This window comes from Triturus cristatus, chromosome 10 (assembly GCF_964204655.1).
Source record: "Triturus cristatus chromosome 10, aTriCri1.1, whole genome shotgun sequence".
NCBI lineage: Eukaryota > Metazoa > Chordata > Amphibia > Caudata > Salamandridae > Triturus > Triturus cristatus.
This window is the reverse complement of record NC_140593.1, coordinates 797,657,088-797,681,853: the sequence shown is the minus strand read 5'-3', so window position 1 is coordinate 797,681,853 and position 24,766 is coordinate 797,657,088. Positions and strand designations below refer to the sequence as shown.

At 43.2% G+C, this 24,766-nt stretch overlaps 1 protein-coding gene across 2 annotated transcripts in view; it reads right to left on the bottom strand.

The window, feature by feature from the left end:
• Window positions 1-20,354, bottom strand: part of LOC146790014 (cell death-inducing p53-target protein 1-like) — a 216,950-nt gene extending 196,596 nt beyond the window's left edge. For both annotated transcript variants that reach the window (XM_085628329.1, XM_085628330.1), the window contains exon 1: window positions 20,204-20,354. The gene's annotated coding sequence lies outside the window, so the exon portion shown is untranslated. The remainder of the gene's footprint in view (window positions 1-20,203) is intronic.
• Between the last annotated feature and the right edge of the window lie 4,412 nt (window positions 20,355-24,766).

Below are 24,766 nucleotides of genomic sequence, written 5' to 3'. Positions count from 1 at the left end.
AAATAGAAAGCATCAATTGATTTCCATTGACTAAAGTTGCTTAATCTTTTAAAACTGATATTTTGTCTTGTGTATGTTGGATGTTTGTCCTTTAGGTCTTGTTTTATTCAGATGAATATTGGCTATTTTTCTAAATTGGTGTGAAGTCGTTTTACTGTGTGTGTGTGTGTGTACAAATACTTTACACATTGCTTCTGAGATAATCCTGACTGCTCATGCCAAGCTACCAAGGGGGTGAGCAGGGGTTATCTTAGCTGTGTGACTTTTTTACCTTGACTAGAGTGAGGGTGCCAACTTGGACAGGGTGCAAACCACAGCCCATTTGTAATAGTGGTTGTATGGGTGAGTGAGTGGCTCTGTTGGGAGTCTGTATGGGTGAGTGAGTGGATGTGTAAGTGGCTGTATAGGTGAATACGTGGGTGTGTGAATAGCTGTATGGGCAGGTGTGGCTGTGTGAATGGCTATATGGGTGTGTTACTTGTTGTATGAGTAGCTGCATGGGTGACTGAGTGGCTGTATCTGTGGCTGTATGAGTGAGTGAGTGGATCTATGGATCAGTGAGTGGGTGTGTGAGTAGTTATATGTATCTGTGAATGAGTATGTGAGTGGTTTTGTGGGTGTGTCATTGAGTGTATTAGAGGTTGTATAGAGATGTGAGTGGGTGTATGAGTGGTTCTGTGGAGGATGTCATCAGTGATGCCATTTAAGATGTCATCAGTGATGTTATCAGTGATGTCACTGACCACGTCATTAGTGATGTAATATGTGAAGTCATACGCAATGCATTGCGGGGGTGTAAATTATAGGTAGCTCAGGTAACTATAACTGCTCAATTTCTATGGTTTTGTAAGAGTAAAAACTGATCCTAACTATAACATCCCTGTAACCTTTGTTTTTCTCAATGAATCTCTAAGGTTTAAAAAAAATTCTATTTCATAGCTATAATTTCCCTGTGACCTTTGTTTTTTCAGTGAATTTCTATGTTTTTTTAAAATTTGAATTCCTAACTATAACGTCCCTATAACCTTTGGTTTTTACAGTGAATGTCTATGTCTTTTTTAATTGCTAATTGTTTTATCCTAACTATAATCTGTCCCCTTTGAGAACGGGTGTATAAGTGGCTGTGTGGGTCTCTGAGTGCCTGTGTGTGTGAGTGAGTGTGTGAGTGTTTGTGTGGGTCTGTGAGTGCGTCTGAGAGTGAGGCTATGTATTTTGGGCAATTGCATACTTAGGGTATTTAAAATGGCGCTCCCATCTGTTTGCTCTGACCCTGTTGTCATACATGCTCCCTGTTTACAAACCACCAGGCATCGAAAACTCCATACAAATGACAATAAGAGAGAGTAACTATAGCACTGATCCAGGGCCGGTCACGAGAAAGCACCATGGACACGCTGAGGTTCCTCCACCATCAAGTCCATTTTCAGTCTTTCTCCACCAACCTGGGCACTAGAAGAGCATGGTTGAGCCAGTTGCATGGTTGGAATAAATACAACCTACAGAAACCAGTGATCTCAATTGCGAAAATTCACAGGTGAGGTGTTCACCCGTAAACTCACGGGTGACACAAACACCATTGTGAATTTTTGCAATCGAGACCACTGTTTTCTGTAGGTTGTATTTATTCCAACCATACTATTGTCACTTGTATCACACTTTTTTGCAGTAGCATTTACTATGTAGGTCCTGAGGAAGGCCGCAATCTGAATGTGATCACCATGGCTGAAACATGTAGACCTGCTTTTTGGACAAGTGCAGCTAATATTTCTTAAACTGCACATGCACTGTTTTTTAACCTTGACACCAAGAGTTAACTAATAAACCCTTTTTTCCTCTTTGTAGCCAATTTTAGATCCCTCTTCACTTCACCTTTACTTGCACTGCAACCATCACCCTAAATACTTACAATGCTTTGCATCAAGTGGATCTTAGTAGATCCGACAAACTGATCAATAAAACATCCCTGAGCTCCTCCCTCACACTGAGATGGTTGTAGCCCTTGGTTGCACTAGGAATTGCAACCAAGAGGAGATCCCAGATGATGAAGCATGCCACCTCAGTGGATGATGGGATTCCGTCATTTTGAAAGAACTCCCCCATGCTTAAGTAGGAGTCTCATTCTTGTACTGTTTGTGCCTTAGGGCTGTCCTAAACTCGGCAGACCAGCGGATAACTTGGTTGATATATTATTGGTTGTGGGGAATCTATCCCGCCGGTCTTTAAAAATTTCTCTTAGACCCTCTACCCACGTTTTTGTATTGTTTATTAACATTATCAGCCTAGAACCACTGATCACCCACACTGAACCACTGAGGTCTGGCTGATATTAAACACTGGTTTCGGGATTCCTTCCCCTGGGGCTAGCCAAACTTCACTGGGGCGGCCCCCCTCACAGTGTCGATTTTGGCCCTTGAGACTCCATCCCCCGGGGCTTGGTCATGTGTCCATGTGTGCTCTGGTCACACCCAGAGCACCCAATGTGCTATAGAACCATGGGGGAGCCTCAAGGACCCCTTAGCCCAGCCGACTCCCCACCACCTGCAGCAGCTGGCATTGCTATTAGACACAGGAAGTTGCTGGAAATGCATCTCCATGTGTGCAAGAGCAATGGTTTCATCTCTTTCCCTGTCCACATGTCTGTGGGCAGGGAAAGAGATGAAACCTCTCCTTCCAGCAAGCAGGAGCACTTTGGCAGCTCCCACTTGCTAGAAGCTGAGTGTTTGCTTTTGATTGGCAGGAGCTGTCAGCTCCCTCCAAGCAAAAGCCAAAAGCTATGCCCCAGTGGTGGGCATCCCTGGACATAGCAGTAGCTGGCTCTGGGGGGGTGGTGGTCCCAAGGGCCATTAAAGGCTCCAGAAGGGGGGCCACGCTGCCCCTTTCCTTTGATCTTCACGGGCTGGTCCCAGGGAGGTGGTGGTCCCTGTGCCTTATCCGGCCCAGGGTGGTACGGCCCCCCTCTTTAATTTTTAAAAAGTATTTGGCCCCTTGGAGATGGTGGTACCTGGGGCATTATGAAATCCTTTCAGGGGGGCCCTGTGTGCCCCCTCAATTTTTATAAAATAAATTCCACATGCCCCCAGGAACCGGTGCACCCGGGGGCTTTATTAAGAGACTGTACTTGTTTTTCTTTTTTTATTCCAGCAATATTCGCACATTTTTACAAAAAGCACAGTGGAAAAAAATGCATTTTTGCTGTGGTGGGTTCCCAGAGAGACCCCAAGACCAAGGCTTGTGGTCAAGGTATTTATGCCAGCCCCCTTTTGTTTTTTGAAGCCGAGTTCCAAGATGGCTGCCAATTCGAAACAGTCTCTCACCGCACCCTAATACGCAGACTCCATGATGCAGGGATCCAGGACAAGGCCCTCGATTGGTTCCGCTCCTTCCTCTCCAGCAGAACGCAGTGGGTCAGACTCCCCCCTTTCCTCTCTGACCCTACACCTACCACCTGCAGAGTCCCCCAGGCATCCTCCCTCAGCCCTACGCTCTTCAACATCTACATGGCTCCGCTCGCCCCCATTGTCAGAACCTACGGACTCAACATTGTGTCATACGCAGACAACACTCAACTCATCCTCACCCTATCCAACGAACCCAACACTGCCGGACACAACTTTCGAGAAGGCATGGAAGCCGTCGCCAGATGGATGAAAAACAGCTGCCTACAACTACACACCAACTAAACGGAAGTACTCATCATGGGCCCAAGCCCAAATGCCTGGAACGACACCTGGTGGCCTCCCGCCCTCAGAAGCCTGCCCACCCCCACGGACCACACACGCAACCTGGGAATCATCCTGGACTCAGAGCTCAAAATGGACTGCCAAATCAACTCATCTCGTCCTCCTGCTTACACACCCTCCACCTCCTAAGTAAGACCTTCAAATGGATCGCCCTCGAACACAGCAAGACCGTCACTCATGCCCTGGTCACCAGTAAGCTCGACTACGGCAACGCACTCTATGCCAGAATAAACAAAAACCTCGCCCGCAAGCTACAGAACATCCAAAACGCTGCCGCAAGGATGGTCCTCAACCTTCCAAGACACTGCCACATCTCCCAGCACCTGCGCTCACTCTACTGGCTCCCCATTGAAGCTAGAGTCACCTTCAAGATGCTAACCCACGCTCACAAGGCCCTCCACAACACCGGACCAGCATACCTGAATAGCCGACTCAAATTCCACGCACCCCAAAGGACCCTACGATCAGCCCAGCTCTCCTACGCCGTGGTCCCCCCGCACCAGAAATACCAGATTGGGAGGCCGCTCCTTCTCCTTCTGCGCGGCCAGAGCCTGGATCGACTTTCCACTCCACCTGAGACAGATAACATCGCTCCCCATCTTCGCAAGAAACCTCAAAACCTTGCTCTTCGACAGACCCCCTCCTTGATGGAATGGAACCTGCGACGTACCCCCCCCCCCCCCCCCAGCGCCTTGAGACACTTACGGGTGAGTAGTTGCGCTTAACAAACACCTGATTTGATACATCCTGTTTGAAATGTTGGCAGACCATCAGAGCTCTGCATGAGCTTGTCGTTATTTGTGAAGACTTCGCAACCACACATTTACAAATTTGGATTTCCTTTAATATCTCCCAAACTACCCAACGGACTTACTCCAAATAAGAAAAAGCACAATCTGCGGACCAAAAGCTAGCTCTCCTCCAAATTTGGTGCAGTTCGGGCTGCAGGTGTATCTACAGACTCTATGGGAAGTAACATGGGAAAACACTTTTTTTAACCCCCCCTCCTTTTTTTTCAGCCCCTGCTTGACGGTTCGCCCCAAAACTTTCCAAGCACACCAAGATTTTCTGGGTCCACTTATTTTTGAAAATTTTGTGAAGATTCGTCAACGGACGCAAAAGATATAGGCAAGTCAAAAAAGATCTTCTATAGAAACATAATCCAAACCTACTGGCAACACAATACCTACAGGTGGTTGCCAGTAGGTGATATATATATATATATATATAATTTATATGTAAACGCAGTTCATGTCGTTCCAAGCTAAGTAGGAAGAAGTTATGAAATACGCTCTTCATAAACACTTTGAAAACTCGAGCCTTATTATTTTATGAAGTACGGTCTATGGTACCAGCAAGAACATCGAGCAATGCAGAAACTCTTGGAGTGTGCTAAAGGCTGTTTAAGCACGCTGAACGAAACAGTTATTAATAACAGTCTGTGCATCTTGTTAGTGAGAGAAGGATTACGATCATATCTCCAAGATTCCTTCAAATTCAGCACCCACGTTCATTTGAAATCACCAACTTATTGTACTTTTGCTGCTGGAATGGATCCCTCATCAATCGTATAAATGTTTGTGGGGCCAAGGCTGCTCAGTAATACTGAAGCTCAATTCTGGTGTGATACGATCTGCTAAAACATTGTTGTCCGGCACTGCTCGGCAAAAGCCACAGTGCCCAGCTCCCTGCTGCAGTTCAATCCTAGTGAGGGGGCTGGCTTGCAGGATGAGCAAAGCCCCACTGGGAGGATAAAACCACTCTCCACTTGCCGAACATTCACCTGTGTGTGTGTGTATGTGTGTGTGTGTATGTATATATATATATATATATATATATATATATATATATATATATATATATATATATATAAAAAAACAAAACCTCAGAGGAAGTAATTGGTCGCACTCCAGCAGTCTTCTTTTCAAAAAGTCTTTATTTATTCTTGAATCATTTTTCTTTTTCAGCCACAAAAACACAGATCAACCCACGCGTTTCGGTATATCCATATACCTTGGTCACGGTTGGTTTGTCACATGATTAATTACATTTTTAAATGAAATCCTTTGCAGAAAAAGCTGTGACATAATTTCCTGCTTTCTACCAGGATTTTCCCAATGCTTCTTGGGAACTGTAGTCCCGTTTCTATTAATTAATGTATCTACATTTTTATTTACAGCTAATGCATTCAGGAGTTATATTATGTTCATTCCCATTCCTAAAACTATGCTTAATTATATGTTTAAACATTAAACTGTGTATATGCTAACATTTATCTTTCATATTGTGCTTCCCTGTCCCACGCTGTTTCATGTATCCCTGATACTTTAGGGGCAGTGGCTGCCAAGAGAAACATATGTATTTTTATATGTATATTATTTATCAATTTACAATAGCCCTCCAGTGGGCATTTGTGGAGACATCGCACTGCCAGTGCTTTCAAGGTCTCCTACATTTTACTCTCTTTCTACCCTCCGGTGGGTGATCCCCAATTTTGGCATGCCATAACTTAAGCTTCATATACATATAATTAAAAACATAGAAAACATCCATCCTGTTGCATTGCTTGAGGGTGGCAAACAGTTTTTACAGGTGTATGTAAAGTTCCTCTGACTGGTTCAAACCAAAAGGTGTCATAGTTCTGAAATTTAAGATATGTCGGGACTACTTTTGTCGCAAAATCTTCTCCCTGTTACCTCCTCGTTCATTTGCCAATATGGTCTCAATTCCATAATACTTCAAAGATTTCCAATTTGCATTTTGATATATCTCTATGTGTTTTGCCACTGTGTTGTTCCTATCTTTGTTTTTCGTGGCACGTACGTGTTCCAGTATACGTTTTTTTAAGTCACAAATGGTACTGCCTATATACTTGAGCATACAGGGGCACTCAATTACGTATACCATATATTGGCTTTTGCATGTTATCAGGTCTCTGATTTGCCGGATTTTATTGTTTGCCATTGTGACTCCTGTTACTGGTTTCGCAATTTCACATACTTTACAATTGTGGCATTTAATAAAACTCTTTGTATTAAGCCATGTTTCCTTCTGTTTTTTTGCTTTAAAATGGCTGTGCCCTAACCGGTCTTTCAAGTTCCTGGCTCTCCGGTATGTTATTATTGGATGCGGACCCATTTTTTCGCCAATAGTTCCATCCATACGAAGGATTTGCCAATTCTTTTTTATTATTTCGGCTATTTCTTTGGACTCTTGACTAAAGTCCATAATGAGTCTTATGGGTTCCCCGTTAGTTCATTCATCAACATTTCTTGGTGCCAGGCATTCTTCTCTTGGTTTTTCGTGTGCTCTATTCCAACATTTATTGATGATGTGGGCATGCTGTCTTCAAGGAGATTTCTTCTCCTTCTTCTGCGTTTAAATTGAGCAATGTCAAAAAATCCTTTGCCTCCTTTGCCAAGAGTGTTGATGTTGGTTTCGGCAATGTTATTGTTAGCTTAGGTTTATTTTGATTTTCAATAAAGAATTTTGCCAGTTTTATTTTACGCATGTATAGATAAGGATCTATCCTTGTTTGAGCTAAGTCCATTCTTTGTATGGGGCAATAATGAATGCCCCGTTTTAGTAATGAGATTTCTGTGGGGGATAGCTCCCGTTGTGAGAGATTTACTACCTGAAGATCATCCTTCATTGATCGTTCCTTTGTCTCATACTTTGGGTTTTCGTACCAATCCTTTCGGATGAAGTGCTTGCTTCTCCGTCCCCTTCGTTTTGACCGTTGCGTTTTCTTTGCTGCCACGGTTTCCCTCTCCCTCTTCCTTGAGGTTGTCGTTGCGACATTTGATTCTGTCCCCACTGACGATGTTGCAGAACAAGGCGCATATCCCCTAAAAAAACCTTTTTAGCGCTGTCAATTGGGGCTTCAGAGTCTCCTTCACTTGGATCAGTGGAGACCAGGGAGGAAAAGTTGCTTGATGTACCAGCCGGACTACTGGCTGGTCCTTGTTGTTTGAAAGGATCAAACTTCCGTGTGAAAGTAAAGATCCGCCCTTCCGCATAATCAATGGTGTCCCGTACAAATTTATTGTGCTTGCGCTGCCTGACAATTTCTTCATGTTTATCAATTTGCCGTTCTAAGTCTTCTTTAAACTTGGTCATTTCAGGATTTAATTTGAGTGACTCCAAATACTTTTCTACTTCCTGTAGTAGTTCTTTAATTTCCTGGACACAGAAATTTATGTAAAAAACAACTGCTTGGAAACTACATTACATCGAAAAAGCACGGCAACTAATGCGACTTTGGAGGCAACAAGCTTTCATCAGCCATCCCTCATCTCCAGTATACCATACGGGGAGTTCCTCCGTCTGCGGCGAATCTGCAGTGAGGAGGAGGAATGGAAAAAGCACAGTGCAAGAACAATAAAAAGATTCAAGGATAGAAAATACAGTAAAAACATCATAAATAAATGTTGGAATAGAGCAAATGAAAAACCAAGAGAAGAATGCCTGGCACCAAGAAATGTTGATGAATCAACTAACGGGGAACCCATAAGACTCATTATGGACTTTAGTCAAGAGTCCAAAGAAATAGCCGAAATAATAAAAAAGAATTGGAAAATCCTTCGTATGGATGGAACTATTGGCAAAAAAATGGGTCCCCATCCAATAATAACATACCGGAGAGCCAGGAACTTGAAAGACCGGTTAGTGCACAGCCATTTTAAAGCAAAAAACAGAAGGAAACATGGCTTAATACAAAGAGTTTTATTAAATGCCACAATTGTAAAGTATGTGAAATTGCGAAACCAGTAACAGAAGTCACAATGGCAAACAATAAAATCTGGCAGATCAGAGACCTGATAACATGCAAAAGCCAATATACGGTATACGTAATTGAGTGCCCCTGTATGCTTTAGTATATAGGCAGTACCATTTGTGACTTAAAAAAACGTATACTGGAATACGTACGTGCCAGGAAAAACAAAGATAGGAACAACACTGTGGCAAAACACATGGAGATATATCATAATGCAAATTGGAAATCTTTGAAGTTTTATGGAATTGAGACCATACTGGCAAATTAACGAGGAGGTAACAGGGAGAAGATTTTTTGACAAAAGGAGTCCTGACATATCTTAAATTTCAGAACTATGTCACCTTTTGGTTTGAACCAGTCAGTGGAACATTACATACACCTGTAAAAACTGTTTGCCACCCTCAAGCAATGCAACAGGATGGATATTTTCTCTGCTTTTAATTATATGTATATGAAGCTTAAGTTATGGCATGCCAAAATTGGGGATCACCCACCGGAGGGTAGAAAGAGAGTAAAATGTAGGAGACCTTGAAAGCACAGGCAGTGCGATGTCTCCACAAATGCCCACTGGAGGGCTATTGTAAATTGATAAATAATATACATATAAAAAATACATATGTTTCTCTTGGCAGCCACTGCCCCTAAAGTATCAGGGATACAGGAAACAGCGTGGGACAGGGAAGCACAATATGAAAGATAAATGTTAGCATATACACAGTTTAATGTTTAAACATATAATTAAGCATAGTTTTATGAATGGGAATGAACATAATATAACTCCTGAATGCATTAGCTGTAAATAAAAATGTAGATACATTAATTAATAGAAAGGGGACTACAGTTCCCAAGAAGCATTGGGAAAATCCTGGTAGAAAGCAGGAAATGATGTCACAGCTTTTCCTGCAAAGGGTTTCATTTAAAAATGTAATTAATCATGTGACAAACCAACCGTGACCAAGGTATATGGATATACCGAAACGCGTGGGTTGATCTGTGTTTTTGTGGCTGTAAAAGAAAAATGATTCAAGAATAAATTAAGACTTTTTGAAAAGAAGCCTGCTGGAGTGCGACCAATTACTTCCTCTGAGGTTTTGTTTTCATTAAATTGTGGTTTGGTTCAACTGCGATGGCTATGCACCTCTCAGAGCGCCTGGGGACCCGGCAGAAGTGAACCGGTTGTGACATATATATGTATATAAATATAAAAATATTTAGATATATATATAAATATATATACGATCCAACCCTACTCCTCACAGAAAAGGGCACGCACACGAAGAGTGCTGGGTTAAAAGGCATTTATTTCATTGAGCCTCCTCCGACCCAGTAGCACAGAGAGAACGCGTTTTCGGCTGTCGCAGCAGTCTTCGTCAGTCTAGTAATCGCCATTTTGTTAAAACCACTTATAGTCTACATGAATGTATAGACACAGAAAACATACTGTTTGTTTTGGAAATTTAAAAAGACACACTCCCAGGAAGCACGAGCCCTCATATGTAAATACAAATAAATAAGAATTATATGTGTTATATACACAAAGGATGGTAAAAAAAAAAAAAACAATTGTATAAAGAAAATTATAACATCAACATGTAATCATGGTGGTCTAAATGCATTGTACCTGATGCAATGATATGCACCTATAACCTGCATAATGCGTCAATAAACCCACCCTAATTACCTGAGGTCTTCACTCGTGGTTTAAATGCTTTCAAAGTCTCTTAAATCATGATTTTTAGGCCCGTGCAATAAATTAAAACATTCCTAAATAACAGTCTAATGAATTGCGCGATTATAGTGCAACAAAATAATGGAAGTAATTACAATTGACTATCCCTTTGATCGGATTGGGAGGCCACTCAAAGCATTAACGGCGGCTAATGTGAGGATATGTTGCAGCATGCGCTGAACTGATGGGTCACGCAGAGGCGTCTAACTAATAATATAAATCAACAGAGTAATTGTGATTAAAAAACACCACTGCAGTCCCTTATTTACACAGCAAAAACTTCACAGGACTACACGTCCCACAATGCCGCATTTCGGTTGTATGAAAACTATAACAGATGCCAGTCAGTCTGAAGCCTCGGAAACCAATAGTGCATTCACATGGTCCCATGAAAACCTCGCCTCCCGGTCGAGAAGGCAATTGGCATTGTTCCTTGCTTGACTGGCACATGCAAATACAACCTCAGCTATGCTGCCGTGCTCCCAATCATGGCTCCTTAATGAACTTCTCGAAGTCAAAAGGCGTAGCAGTAAAGGTATCACTTCTTCCACAAATGTCAAACCCATTACATTAAGTGCACACACACATAATCAGTAAAATATAACTTAATGCAGGGTCGGGGGAGTGCAATGTTCAAAATCCATTTTGCCGTGCAAACCTCACTATACCAGCGTCGGCTGACACGGTGCCTAGTCACCAGGGATCCTATGGTCAAAGTGTGAGGCATTTCGAGCCAGGGGAAAGTTGGATATATATTCACTTAAAAAACCATAGGTTTCACACACGTTATAGTTAGGAATTAGCATTTAAAAAACCTTGCAAATTCACTTAAAAAACCATAGGTTTCACACATGTTATAGTTAGCTGGACATTTCACTCGTAAAAAACCAATGAAATTCCCCCGTTATAGTTAGTGCAGTTAACTATAACTCACGCGACCGCAATCCTCTGCTGATGACGTCAGATATTACATCACTGTATTTAGACACCTATTTACCCATGTCTTCTTCCATTATTCTTTAGCTATACATATATTACAAATATTTACTTTTCAGAAAGACACATATGTCATCAGTGATGTAATATCTGACGTCATCAGCAGAGGATTGCGGTCGCGTGAGTTATAGTTGCCTGCACTAACTATAACGGGGGAATTTCATTGGTTTTTTACGAGTGAAATGTCCAGCTAACTATAACATGTGTGAAACCTATGGTTTTTTAAGTGAATTTGCAAGGTTTTTTAAATGCTAATTCCTAACTATAACGTGTGTGAAACCTATGGTTTTTTAAGTGAATTTGTACGGTTTTTTAAATGCTAAGTTATGTATTTATAACTTTTTTTTTTTTTAGGGTTTATACCGTGCGAGCACCCGGCGAAATTTAAAATTAAAATAAAAATGTTTTTTCACCCTAGGGGGTCCTTCTGTGACCCCCTAACAAAGGCTAGGGGGTCAGGAACTGTCCACCCTGCCCCCTTTTCACGTTCTCCACCTTTGTTTTTCACCCCCTCAGACTGCGAGAGACAAAATGGCAGCCGACACTTCCTGGTTTCGACCGATTCGAATGTTTACCGACATCTAACAACCAATAAGAATTGCGCTCGCGCACGGCAGGGTGCACGCACTGTGCGCGCACTGTGCGCGCGTATAGATATTGATATGGTTTTAACTGCTATTTTCTCAGGAAATACTGAACAGATTTACACCAGACCTGCAAAAGGCACTTCCTTGACCTTATGGCTACCTCTCTGCCAAATTTCACGTAATTCTGTTCAGCCGTTCGGACTGTAGCTGCGACTAAAGGTCCTATGGAAAAATGCATGGGGAAACGGATTTTGGGACCCCCCCTTTTTCTCGGCCCCCGCTTGACGAATCACCCCGAGACTTTCAGGGTAGGAGCTGAGCGGAGCGCCCCATTAGTTTTGAAAATTTCGTGAGGATTCGTCAACCGGCGCCAAAGTTATTCAAAATAGAATTTTGAGATTTCCTATGGAAACACGGTCCTAACTATAAATATCTACTGGCGACCGCCAGTAGATAATATATATATATATATATATGTATATATATATATATATCCATCAAAAAACCAAGTTCCACCTTGCATGGAGACGCCATCACAGTTGGACATATCACCTCATTTATTGTGGGCAGCAAGGAAAACAGGTAGCACTCCACCACAGAAAATCGCCAAACATGTTTCGGGCTCCATGCCCTTGCTCACTGGCTGCAACACCAAAGTCCCAACAGCTGTGAGGACTATAACTCATTAACCCCGCCCAAGTGGGACGTCACTCTGCCAAATTGCATTATGGGGTAAGTAGTCCTTCATATACCATAGTGGATGCTGTCAGCGCTTCGTGTTGAAAATCATTCCCAAGTGGGTCCTAAGGCAGGGAACCACCGCGTTGCCTGCTGATACGAAGACCCCACAATACCGGCATGTCCATCCCCTCAAAGTGCCTCGATTTCCATGCACCAAGGTCCGCTGAATAGCGCGGCAGGACGTCTCCGCGGCGAGGCGCGCCGCTATTAATGTCCATCAAAAAACCAAGTTCCACCTTGCATGGAGACGCCATCACAGTTGGACATATCACCTCATTTATTGTGGGCAGCAGGGAAAACAGGTAGCACTCCACCACAGAAAATCGCCAAACATGTTTCGGGCTCCATGCCCTTGCTCACTGGCTGCAACACCAAAGTCCCAACAGCTGTGAGGACTATAACTCATTAACCCCGCCCAAGTGGGACGTCACTCTGCCAAATTGCATTATGGGGTAAGTAGTCCTTCATATACCATAGTGGATGCTGTCAGCGCTTCGTGTTGAAAATCATTCCCAAGTGGGTCCTAAGGCAGGGAACCACCGCGTTGCCTGCTGATACGAAGACCCCACAATACCGGCATGTCCATCCCCTCAAAGTGCCTCGATTTCCATGCACCAAGGTCCGCTGAATAGCGCGGCAGGGCGTCTCCGCGGCGAGGCGCGCCGCTATTAATGTCCATCAAAAAACCAAGTTCCACCTTGCATGGAGACGCCATCACAGTTGGACATATCACCTCATTTATTGTGGGCAGCAGGGAAAACAGGTAGCACTCCACCACAGAAAATCGCCAAACATGTTTCGGGCTCCATGCCCTTGCTCACTGGCTGCAACACCAAAGTCCCAACAGCTGTGAGGACTATAACTCATTAACCCCGCCCAAGTGGGACGTCACTCTGCCAAATTGCATTATGGGGTAAGTAGTCCTTCATATACCATAGTGGATGCTGTCAGCGCTTCGTGTTGAAAATCATTCCCAAGTGGGTCCTAAGGCAGGGAACCACCGCGTTGCCTGCTGATACGAAGACCCCACAATACCGGCATGTCCATCCCCTCAAAGTGCCTCGATATCCATGCACCAAGGTCCGCTGAATAGCGCGGCAGGGCGTCTCCGCGGCGAGGCGCGCCGCTATTAATGTCCATCAAAAAACCAAGTTCCACCTTGCATGGAGACGCCATCACAGTTGGACATATCACCTCATTTATTGTGGGCAGCAGGGAAAACAGGTAGCACTCCACCACAGAAAATCGCCAAACATGTTTCGGGCTCCATGCCCTTGCTCACTGGCTGCAACACCAAAGTCCCAACAGCTGTGAGGACTATAACTCATTAACCCCACCCAAGTGGGACGTCACTCTGCCAAATTGCATTATGGGGTAAGTAGTCCTTCATATACCATAGTGGATGCTGTCAGCGCTTCGTGTTGAAAATCATTCCCAAGTGGGTCCTAAGGCAGGGAACCACCGCGTTGCCTGCTGATACGAAGACCCCACAATACCGGCATGTCCATCCCCTCAAAGTGATTTTCAACACGAAGCGCTGACAGCATCTACTATGGTATATGAAGGACTACTTACCCCATAATGCAATTTGGCAGAGTGACGTCCCACTTGGGCGGGGTTAATGAGTTATAGTCCTCACAGCTGTTGGGACTTTGGTGTTGCAGCCAGTGAGCAAGGGCATATAGCCCGAAACATGTTTGGCGATTTTCTGTGGTGGAGTGCTACCTGTTTTCCCTGCTGCCCACAATAAATGAGGTGATATGTCCAACTGTGATGGCGTCTCCATGCAAGGTGGAACTTGGTTTTTTGATGGACATTAATAGCGGCGCGCCTCGCCGCGGAGACGCCCTGCCGCGCTATTCAGCGGACCTTGGTGCATAGAAATCGAGGCACTTTGAGGGGATGGACATGCCGGTATTGTGGGGTCTTCGTATCAGCAGGCAACGCGGTGGTTCCCTGCCTTAGGACCCACTTGGGAATGATTTTCAACACGAAGCGCTGACAGCATCCACTATGGTATATGAAGGACTACTTACCCCATAATGCAATTTGGCAGAGTGACGTCCCACTTGGGCGGGGTTAATGAGTTATAGTCCTCACAGCTGTTGGGACTTTGGTGTTGCAGCCAGTGAGCAAGGGCATGGAGCCCGAAACATGTTTGGCGATTTTCTGTGGTGGAGTGCTACCTGTTTTCCCTGCTGCCCACAATAAATGAGGTGATATGTCCAACTGTGATGGCGTCTCCATGCAAGGTGGAACTTGGTTTTTTGATGGACATTAATAGCGGCGCGCCTCGCCGCGGAGACGCCCTGCCGCGCTATTCAGCGGACCTTGGTGCATGGAAATCGAGGCACTTTGAGGGGATGGACATGCCGGTATTGTGGGGTCTTCGTATCAGCAGGCAACGCGGTGGTTCCCTGCCTTAGGACCCACTTGGGAATGATTTTCAACACGAAGCGCTGACAGCATCCACTATGGTATATGAAGGACTACTTACCCCATAATGCAATTTGGCAGAGTGACGTCCCGCTTGGGCGGGGTTAATGAGTTATAGTCCTCACAGCTGTTGGGACTTTGGTGTTGCAGCCAGTGAGCAAGGGCATGGAGCCCGAAACATGTTTGGCGATTTTCTGTGGTGGAGTGCTACCTGTTTTCCCTGCTGCCCACAATAAATGAGGTGATATGTCCAACTGTGATGGCGTCTCCATGCAAGGTGGAACTTGGTTTTTTGATGGACATTAATAGCGGCGCGCCTCGCCGCGGAGACCCCCTGCCGCGCTATTCAGCGGACCTTGGTGCATGGAAATCGAGGCACTTTGAGGGGATGGACATGCCGGTATTGTGGGGTCTTCGTATCAGCAGGCAACGCGGTGGTTCCCTGCCTTAGGACCCACTTGGGAATGATTTTCAACACGAAGCGCTGACAGCATCCACTATGGTATATGAAGGACTACTTACCCCATAATGCAATTTGGCAGAGTGACGTCCCACTTGGGCGGGGTTAATGAGTTATAGTCCTCACAGCTGTTGGGACTTTGGTGTTGCAGCCAGTGAGCAAGGGCATGGAGCCCGAAACATGTTTGGCGATTTTCTGTGGTGGAGTGCTACCTGTTTTCCCTGCTGCCCACAATAAATGAGGTGATATGTCCAACTGTGATGGCGTCTCCATGCAAGGTGGAACTTGGTTTTTTGATGGACATTAATAGCGGCGCGCCTCGCCGCGGAGACGCCCTGCCGCGCTATTCAGCGGACCTTGGTGCATGGAAATCGAGGCACTTTGAGGGGATGGACATGCCGGTATTGTGGGGTCTTCGTATCAGCAGGCAACGCGGTGGTTCCCTGCCTTAGGACCCACTTGGGAATGATTTTCAACACGAAGCGCTGACAGCATCCACTATGGTATATGAAGGACTACTTACCCCATAATGCAATTTGGCAGAGTGACGTCCCACTTGGGCGGGGTTAATGAGTTATAGTCCTCACAGCTGTTGGGACTTTGGTGTTGCAGCCAGTGAGCAAGGGCATGGAGCCCGAAACATGTTTGGCGATTTTCTGTGGTGGAGTGCTACCTGTTTTCCCTGCTGCCCACAATAAATGAGGTGATATGTCCAACTGTGATGGCGTCTCCATGCAAGGTGGAACTTGGTTTTTTGATGGACATTAATAGCGGCGCGCCTCGCCGCGGAGACGCCCTGCCGCGCTATTCAGCGGACCTTGGTGCATGGAAATCGAGGCACTTTGAGGGGATGGACATGCCGGTATTGTGGGGTCTTCGTATCAGCAGGCAACGCGGTGGTTCCCTGCCTTAGGACCCACTTGGGAATGATTTTCAACACGAAGCGCTGACAGCATCCACTATGGTATATGAAGGACTACTTACCCCATAATGCAATTTGGCAGAGTGACGTCCCACTTGGGCGGGGTTAATGAGTTATAGTCCTCACAGCTGTTGGGACTTTGGTGTTGCAGCCAGTGAGCAAGGGCATGGAGCCCGAAACATGTTTGGCGATTTTCTGTGGTGGAGTGCTACCTGTTTTCCCTGCTGCCCACAATAAATGAGGTGATATGTCCAACTGTGATGGCGTCTCCATGCAAGGTGGAACTTGGTTTTTTGATGGACATTAATAGCGGCGCGCCTCGCCGCGGAGACGCCCTGCCGCGCTATTCAGCGGACCTTGGTGCATGGAAATCGAGGCACTTTGAGGGGATGGACATGCCGGTATTGTGGGGTCTTCGTATCAGCAGGCAACGCGGTGGTTCCCTGCCTTAGGACCCACTTGGGAATGATTTTCAACACGAAGCGCTGACAGCATCCACTATGGTATATGAAGGACTACTTACCCCATAATGCAATTTGGCAGAGTGACGTCCCACTTGGGCGGGGTTAATGAGTTATAGTCCTCACAGCTGTTGGGACTTTGGTGTTGCAGCCAGTGAGCAAGGGCATGGAGCCCGAAACATGTTTGGCGATTTTCTGTGGTGGAGTGCTACCTGTTTTCCCTGCTGCCCACAATAAATGAGGTGATATGTCCAACTGTGATGGCGTCTCCATGCAAGGTGGAACTTGGTTTTTTGATGGATATATATATATATATATATATATATATATATATGTGGCCTCAGCATGTTAAAATAGGATAAAGTACTAAGTTTCCACAACTTACATTCAGGAGAGCAAAAAGTATGCGCCAAGAACTTGTCTGCAACGCACCTGTACATAACAAAGGTGGAAGTTGGCTCAAACCTCAGAGAGGTTTTCAGAAGTGCTCAAAATGTAAGGCCTGCAAACATGGTGTAAACACTAGAACTATTCATCTTCCCCTTAGAAAAACCCCTTTTGAAATCCGTGGATGTTATTCATGCAAGACGGATTTCGCTGTATATGTCCTTCGCTGCACCTGCAACAAGATGTATGTGGGTAGTACGATACATCCCATACATATCCGGATACTACAGCATTTGAGAGCCATCCTGAATTATGACTCAGCGTATCCAGTAGCGAGACATATGAATTCACATCAAGGGGGCAAGACAGAGGAACTTTCCTATCTTGTGATTGACAGCATTGCCAAAAATATAAGGGGAGGAAATAGACAATTGTACCTGTGAAGACTGGAATCCAGGTATATCATACTCTTGGATTGCAAAATCCCTAATGGGATGAATGCTGATGAGGCTTTAAATGTACATCTTTAAATTAAATAAGCCTGTTAACATTACTGAAATGCTTTTTGCTGTTCCCGCTTTTTAATCCAATCCGCAGCATGTGGATCTCTTTCTCTTTAACTTAATACATTTATTTTTGTTAGGCACATATCCTCTTTTATTTATTTTTCACTATGGAGTATATGCACCATTTATATAATTTCTCACATATATTTCTATTGACCTAACTGAGGCCACACGATACGAATCACATATGACATAGAAATTTAAAAACATTTTTCACCTGTCCACTTGGGCTGTGAAAAGAAGTACTGTGTATAAACACCATCAGGGTTATAGGTATCCTGAAATTAGTGGAATCCATGGCAAAGCATCCTTTCTCCATGTGTTCTTAAAAACACACAGTAAAAATCGCAAAACATAAAAACGCAACTTAAATAACGCGATCTATAAATGCATTAGAGTATTATACTACTATTCTGCGTTGATCTGTAAATATATACATTTGTTTTGTAATTCACCTGTGGTCCTCTTTATATCCAATATACTCACATTTATCCCTGCTTTGATACCTAATTTGCATTTATGTTGTGTTATTAACAACAGTCTAAAATATGTTTCCTTAGGATTTCAAGTATTTTTAGTTTTTTTCATTTAGTTGGTAGGTGCTGTTTTATTGCAAACGCACTGAAAAGCTATATATGGTATTTCCTTTATGCCTTTTGTTAAGAGAGATGGTTGCTGTGACAACCAAGGTAGTTTGTGCCACGCATATGTAAATAAAAGCAACACTGAAGAGAGACCAGATGTAGTGAACAAGGCGGTTCTATCCGTCAAAACGCGTCTGGGCGATCCTTTGGAATAAATATTTCTCTTTGACATACTGTCCCACGGTGTCAGCGCCTGTTTTTGCATACCTTGAATCAGGATTGGTACAATATATATATATATATATATATATATATATATATATATATATATATATGTGTGGCCTCAGCATGTTAAAATAGGATAAAGTACCCCCCACTGTACATTATAAGGATATTGCAAGTCACTGTTCCATACATTTATAAAGGAACATGGTCAAAGGCGGAGTTCTTTTATAAGGTTATGGAACTCCGAGGTGGCTTGCAAGTTGCAATATCCTTATCATGCAAACCAGGGGGTACTTTATCTCATACAATACATGGCCATACTCACAAACCACTTAAAACCTTGCTGCGTTGCTTTTCTTAATGAAAGAGCGAGCATGTTTGCAAACATAAAGAATAAAAATAAACAAATATAAAAACATAAAAAAACCTGCTAGACATTTGTTGCAAACATGTTTTGGAAACAGTTCAACGCAAGTCCTTTTAAAAAAAAAAAATAATAGTAAAAGCTGCAGTAAATCAGAATATTTAGAAGCATTTAGAAATATCATAGCTTTTCCTTAAAGGAATGGGGGAATAAATAAGCATCTTCTCTCTGCTTCCTCTATTAAGCGGAAAATATGGCAGAAGAAAGAAAAGCAAGGTTCCCTTTTTGTAGCTTTAAACAGCTGCTTCAATTATGCTCGTGACCTGACCAGCCTTTCACCTGGGCTGCTGGCTTCTCGCATTGTTCAAATCATAGCTCTTGGTTTACTTTGCTTGAACATCATCTGATCTCATCAGGCAGCTCTTCTCCGATGTAAAGCATATGGCCGTTTAAAAGGGCATTCTCAGAGCCTGCAAAGCTGCCAGAGCAGCGCGTGCCACAACCACAGAACTATTTTTTAACATCGTGCTCAGTAGAGGTATTAATCTGTTACGAACAGCTGCTCCACTGTGTCGCTTCTGTTCAAAACAAAATTCCCAAGCATCCCTGCAGGTGAAATTTAGAAAAATTAGAGAAAATAAATTGTACTCTCGTGTTTTACCTGTTATCTTTGGAGATAGTGGAGTGATCTGTGATGGACGCCACTAACCTTATTCAATACACTCTTATAGATGAAAAACGACAACAATTCACCTTTACCACTATTCGGCTCTATCAACCTTTTGCAAGGCAGGGCTTTTCTACTGAATATCGACCTACAGGAAACTACAAGACCTACAAGAAAATAGTGGACAGGATATCAATGAAAAAAATATCAAAAGATACATGCATATAGGAAAGTATAAATTTACTGTTCCTAACTCCATACCTACGTACCCTAAAGTATATGTACTTTAAATATATATGTACCGCGTAGGTACATATCGTGGAGTGAACGTCTAGGCTTACTTACCTGTCGATATTTCAGTTTCTATACTTTGTTCTCTATATTCTGTGCCCTGGATATTCTGATTGTGATATTGAGGGTTCAGACCCAACACAGGATGAAAAAATTGTCTTGATGAGTAAGGCTGGCAAATCAGGATGTTTCAATAATTTACTATCCTCCACTTCATAGATGTGTTTTGACTCAGACTGGTTTTAATATTTTGGTTAAAAGTTGTCCTACCTGTTGCGTTGAGTGTGGTTCAGGTGCAGGGAGGAGAGCAGCCGAAGAGCACACAGCACTTCACCTCTGGGAATGCCGATGAGAGACTGGAGGAAGTGACAGGCAACACTTTTCTTTCAGAGGCGCCTCGCCGTCTCAGGCGTGTTTTTGAGACATAAAAAAACACAACATTTAAGGAGGGGGTGGTAGCTGAGTAAAGTATAGTGCTGGTTTCAGAGCCTTGCGGAAGCACACAGGTGCCTTAGTCATAAGAGAAATATTTCAGGTAACAAATCGTCTGACCTCAAAGCCATCCTGTCAGTGAAGTCCTGCTTGTGAGGTATTCAGAAGTCAGCATTTCAATTCCAGTATTTATTAGGATAATTTTAAAATGATAAATGTTGCTTGCAAGTTTTGGAGACAGACGTTTACCATACGCTGCCTTTTCGCAATTTTAGCGCCAAGACATCATTTCTAATTCTTCATTTTAACAATCATCCATTTAACTAAGGCCTGGCCAATCACTAAGCTGGTGAGTCTTTCTCATTCTCTTAGCCTCCATACTTCATTTGCTCATGCTGTGCTCCTCTGTCACCCCTCCCCTGCCTCAATGTGTTTAACTCCCTTGCCCTGTATATCCAGCGGTCTTCAGCTGTATGACCAGTTCTTCAGTCATAGCAATTTCTACTTCCCCTTCATAGACCTCTCTCTGTAATTTTGCTATTAAGCTCTCACTGATGATCCAAAGATCCCCCTAAATATTAGTCCCAGTGCTCCAGAGGGACATCTATGGTGTCACATGAGAGAAGAGAGCCCCTAAATTTGGTTTCCCACCCTGAACATCTTGAGCGTGTAACCTCTTGAACCCTCAAACCTTTTACTGTGGGTCCTAGCTTGTGGTAGCTTATCAATAGTTGTTGGGGTGTAGTGTGGCTGCAGAAAGGCAAGATGCCTTCTGCCTCCCATTCCAAATATATATTTAAAGTCCAATGACCTCCGGTACCAGAAACCTCTGTTGTGAGAACAGTGATCACGGTTACCACAATATTTGTAAACAACAAGCATTGGCATAGCCAACAGGTATCCCCTTTGGGACCTTATAAGTGTTTAGCTATGCAGCATAATATTACCGGTGATGTGCCCTCAGGGATTGAAGAGCTATACAATTAATAGACACTGGGCCATGCAGTCTGATGCAGGAATGCATGCTTGCCTGAGGAAACATCTATGGACACATTCCAAGGGTTTTTAATACACAGACAGAAAGACAAATGCCTCCATGCACGTGAACAGCACTATAAAATTCTGTGTGACTGCAAAGTATCATGAAGGAACATATAAAATCATGTACCTTCCCTCTTCTGCGTCACTTTGGATTGTTGAAGCAAGAGACAGGCAGTAAAAGTGCTGCCCAAGCTCCAACATCATGCACACAGAAGTGTTATTATTTTGGTCATGGGCCAAGAAGCAGCTTTATGGCATCTGCCGTTCATGGTTAAATTGGTAACACAAACAAAATACAGCTTTGAAGGTGGCGGCGCACTGTGTCTGACACGAGAATGAATTGCAACAATGACTGTAATATATTGTTGAGTGAACGAAGCTAAAAACAATGCTCCCCCTTGCAGAAAATATGCAAATAATGTAACCACAGTAGGCAAAAGGCAAAGTAAATTAGAAAAGCAGAACATATTTAGCTCCCACCCAAAACAAAAATGTGAAAACAAGCAAACATTTACCTATGCGAAGCTTCAACATATTGAAAAACAGTATGCATATATCCACCCAAAAAAAGACATCAGAAAACAAAAGATTAAGGAGCATATTATAAAGGGCTGGAGATAACATTATCGCCGCCTTAGCGTCCGTTTTCGGGTGAAAAGCGGCGATAATTTTATCGCTTTACTAACAAGGACACGCTAGCGCGTGTTTCCTTGCCTTAGCTCCCGGTTTCTTTCCGCCTCACCTCGCATCGCAAATGAGATGCAAGGTAGGCGTGCCTCGTAAAACTTCAGTGTAAAATATCGCTAACAAGGCTTCGCGATATTTACAACGAGGCCCGTCCGGTGTAGCGCTGATCTTTTCGCGCTAACTCGGCCTTAACGCAGGAATTTAACATCTGTTAAATTCCTGACTAAGGCATACCTAACATGGGAGGTGGATTGTGGGGCTAAGACCACAGGGCCCTAACATCAACCATATCGCTGTTTTCCACGGAACATCGCTGGAAAACCAGCATTGTTCCTTGGAAAACGGCGATATCCCCGCTATCGCTGGAATTGTTATCGCCTCGGTGATACGCGTTGTTAATAACGCGCTAACCGGGCGATGAATTCCAGCAATAGACGGCGATAAATAAAAAAGCGCTAAGCGCGCTTTGCGATATTTATCACCGTCTATTGATAATATGCCCCTAATTCCGCCTAGCCAAGCCACTGTTATATGGCGTGTGTGGGAAGACTTGACACACAGACGTATTTCAGCTGGGAAGAAGGTGCTTTATATTATTTAAGAGGGAGCATAAATGAGTGTAAAAGGTGGTTAGGGGAACAAAGCGAAAAAAACGATGCAGTTTCAAAGGAAATCATGCATGTGCTGAAAGGAAGTTGAAGTTAAAGTTAATATTTATTTATAAAGCCAATGCACATTATAGACATTCACATTTATTTAAATTGTAATCGTGTAATTGTGTCATATGGAGCAAAGTTATTATGTGACCAGTTGAGAATTTTTGTTGTCCGTACTTTTAAAAGTAGTGGAGTTGCTTAATAAACAAAAAACAATTGTTATGGATTCCAAAAATATTGCGTTTAATACATTGGTGAACAGTTTGGTTCTGTACTTTATGAATTTAAAAAGTTATTTGCTTTAAAATATATATATATATACACAAGCATTTAGTAAATTAAAGTCTACTGCCTAGACACAGACTGTGCTTGTCTTAAGGGCTGGTGGTGGTGTAGAACAGGTTATGGCAGTTTGTAAACGCTGTCTCTACAGGCAAATATTTGAGAGGATGGACTTTGTGCATGTGAATGGACAGGGCCACGAAGGAATGCTTTCACATTCTTCCCGAACAATCTATCCCTGACACCAGAGCTGGCACCGAGTGTCAGACTCGTGACATGGTGAAGGGGCGACAAGAGACTAGAGCAAAGTTGCTATTTATCTTGTGGGGCTAAGTGCTCAATGCAGGCAGCGTGCAATCAAAGGGCGAGCGTACAAATTCACTTGGCATCCGTGCCTAGATAGAAGTTAGAACTGCCACTTCAGGGCTAGTCTGTTTAAGGACGCTATGCTTTTTTGTTTTTTTTTCAATTTTTTAAATTAATTTAAGAGAGAGAGTAAAAATAATTCACGTATTACAACATGTAATACATACAAAAAAACACAAAAACCCCCATCTTGAACCATAAATAATTAATATAAAGAATAAATATGAGCAATAATATATATAATGGATGAACCCTAAAAAAGCCAGATAGATAAGAACCTCTTAATGTCATTTCAATTAAGGACGCTATGTTAACCAAGAGGTTAGGAGTTGGACATAACGTAAATACGACACTAGAATTTAGAAGCAAATGAATCGCCTACCCTGGAATTAGACCTCCACCCCTGCACTCTTGAATCCACTTTTCACTGACTCTTCCTTAGCTCTATTAGCCTTGCAGAGTGACTGGACGGTTTGGAAATATGTTTATTTCCCTCAGATCTATTCAACTTCTGCAACCAGCAGCTCAGCAGTGAACACAAGGGGGCCTGATCGCCTGACCCATGATGTTCTTCTCTCTGAAATTATTTAAGGAGCTAAATTGGTTCCTTGTGAAGAGCTTTTTGTTTCCATTTACATTTCACATGCTTTACTTAATCTTGCATTATCTATAATTGTTTTCATTTTGTTTTAATACTTTTTTTTTCTTCATTATCACTTGTCTTTCCTCCCTCATAAACTTATTTCCATGTTCTCCACGCCACAGTCATACAAACGGCAATAGCCCTATGCAAATAAAATTACTCAACTGCAAATAAAAAGACAAAAGTAAAAAACATTGTCAATGCCAAGAGCTCTAACTCTCACAAATGTGAGACCTATTGCTTTGCAAATGCTTGTTTGTATATGGAATAAAGTCCTCTTCAGACTGTAAAGTACAAGGATATTGTAAGTCACCAAGGAATTACGCGACTATATAGAGGCAACAACCCATGGGTAGAATGCATTTATAAAGTGACAAAGGTATGACTTTCGGGGCTGCTATGGTGGTGTTTGTGTTGGTTAGAAGATGCCCAGATCCCTATTTTGTGCGGCTCTTGCTGGGTCAGGTCGATGTCACTCAGAATCAACGGCTCGGTGGTTGTAGGTTTCCTATTATCTAAAGGGGTTGGATATATTTACTTCAGTTGCCAGTGGGCTTTTAATTGTTCTCAAATACTGGAAAGATAGGGTGGGGTTGGAGTATATAAATATAGGTACCCACACCAGAAAATAAATACATTTAAAAAAAATGTAAACATTCATCAATTCTGAAGTTTCCAGTTTCTCAGACATGGCATTGTGTAGGACTGTCCCCGCGCTGCACGTGT